The sequence below is a fragment of the Schistocerca americana genome, unplaced genomic scaffold, assembly GCF_021461395.2.
Source record: "Schistocerca americana isolate TAMUIC-IGC-003095 unplaced genomic scaffold, iqSchAmer2.1 HiC_scaffold_50, whole genome shotgun sequence".
NCBI classification, from domain to species: Eukaryota; Metazoa; Arthropoda; class Insecta; order Orthoptera; family Acrididae; genus Schistocerca; species Schistocerca americana.
This window is the reverse complement of record NW_025726236.1, coordinates 1,461,961-1,464,580: the sequence shown is the minus strand read 5'-3', so window position 1 is coordinate 1,464,580 and position 2,620 is coordinate 1,461,961.

Below are 2,620 nucleotides of genomic sequence, written 5' to 3'. Positions count from 1 at the left end.
GTCGTTCTCCTGAGTCTAGATTATGGAATCCGACGCAAAACTGATGGTTGATTGTAACAACCAGGGTCTCCTAATGACGATGGAACACTCAAATTGCGTCGAGATTAAATACATTGGCCTCCAGCCGACTTGTCTTCAAGGGGATATTGCTGCCTCGGATACCTTATTGTCGTTCTACTGTGAGTCTAGATTTTCGAATCCGACGCAAAACTGAGAGTTAATTACAACGTTCAGGGCCTCCTAAAGACGATGGAACACTCAAATAGCGGCGAGATTCAATACATCGTCCACCAGCCGACTTGTCTTAAAGAGGATATTGCTGCATCGGGCACCATACGGTCCGTCTCTTGTGTGTCTTGATTTCCGAATCTGACGCGATACTGATAGTTAATTGCAACGTTCAGGGCCTCCTAATGACGATGGAACACTCAAATGGCGTCAGGATTCAATACATCGTCTTTCAGCCGACTTGTCTCCAAGGGACTATTGCTGCCTCCGGCACCTTATGGTTGTTCTCCTGTGAGTCTAGAATATCGAATCCGATGCAACACTGATAGTTAATTGTATCGTTCAGAGCCTCCTAATGACGATGGAACACTCAAATTGCGTCGGGATTCAATACATCGCCCTCCAGCCGACTTGTCTCCAAGGGTCTATTGCTGCCTTGGGCACCTTATTGTAGTTCACGTGTGAGTCTAGATAGTCGAATCCGATGCAAAACTGATAGTTAATTGTAACGTTCAGGGCCTCCTAATGACGATGGAACACTCAAATCGCTTAGAAAACCAATACATCGTCCTCCAGCCGACTTGTCTCCAAGGGGATAAAGCTGCGTCGGGCACCAAATGGTCCGTCTCCTATGAGTCTAGATCTACGAATCCGACGCAAAACTTATAGTTAATTGTAACGTTCACGGCCTCCTAATGCCGATGGAACACTCAAATTGCGTCGCGATTCAATACATCGTCCTCCAGCCGACTTGTCTCCAAGGGTCTATTGTTCCCTCGGGCGCTTTTTGGTCGTTCTCCTGAGTATAGGTTATGGAATCCGACGCAAAACTAATAGTTAATTGTAACGTTCAGGGCCTCCTAATGACGATGGAACTCTCAAATTACGTCGAGATTCAATATATCGTCCTCCAGCCGATTGTCTCCAAGGGAATATTGCTGCCTCGGGCACCTTATTATCGTTTTACTGTGAGTCTAGATTTTCGAAAACAACGCAAAACTGAGAGCTAATTATAACGTTCTGGGCCTCCTAATGACGATGGAACACTCAAATTGCGGCGAGATTCAATACATCGTCCTCCAGCCGACTTGTCTTCAAGTGGATATTGCTGCCTCGGCACCATACGGTCCGTCTCTTGTGAGTCTAGATTTTGAATCCGACGCGATACTGACAGTTAATTGTAACGTTCAGGGCCTCCTAATGACGATGGAACACTCAAAGGGCGTCGGGATTCAATACATCGTCCTCCAGCCGACTTGTCTCCAAGGGTCTATTGCTGCCTCGGGCACCTTATGGTCGTTCTCCTGTGAGTCTAGATTATGGAATTCGACGCAAGACTGTTAGTTAATTGTAACGTTCAGAGCCTCCTAATGACGATGGAACACTCAAATGGCGTCGAGATTCAATACATCGTCCTCCACCCGACTTGTCTCCAAGGGTCTATTGCTGCCTCGGGCACCTTATGGTCGTTCTCCTGTGAGTCTAGATTATCGAATCCGACGCAAAACTGATACTTAAATGTAACGCTCAGTGCCTCCTAATGACGATGGAACATTTAAACTGCGTCGCGATTCAATACATCGTCCTCCAGCCGACTTGTCTCAATGGGACTATTGTTGCCTAGGGCGCGTTTTTGTCGTCCTCCTGTGAGTCCAGATTTTCGAATCCGACGCATAACTGATAGTTACTTGTAACGTTCAGGGCCTCCTAATGCCGATGGAACACTCAAATTGCGTCGAGATTCAATACAACGGCCTCCAGCCGAATTGTCTCCAAGGGGCTATTGCTGCTTCGGGCACCTTATTGTCGTTCTCCTGTGAGTCGATGTTGTCGATTCCGACGCAAAACTGATAATTAGTTGTAACTTTCAGGGCCTCCTAATGACGATGGAACACTCAAATTGCGTCGAGATTCAATACATCGTCCTCCAGCCGACTCGTCTCCAAGGGTCTGTTGTTACCTGGGGCTCCATTTGGTCGTTCTCCTGAGTCTAGATTATGGAATCCGACGCAAAACTGATGGTTGATTGTAACAACCAGGGTCTCCTAATGACGATGGAACACTCAAATTGCGTCGAGATTAAATACATTGGCCTCCAGCCGACTTGTCTTCAAGGGGATATTGCTGCCTCGGATACCTTATTGTCGTTCTACTGTGAGTCTAGATTTTCGAATCCGACGCAAAACTGAGAGTTAATTACAACGTTCAGGGCCTCCTAAAGACGATGGAACACTCAAATAGCGGCGAGATTCAATACATCGTCCTCCAGCCGACTTGTCTTAAAGAGGATATTGCTGCATCGGGCACCATACGGTCCGTCTCTTGTGTGTCTTGATTTCCGAATCTGACGCGATACTGATAGTTAATTGCAACGTTCAGGGCCTCCTAATGA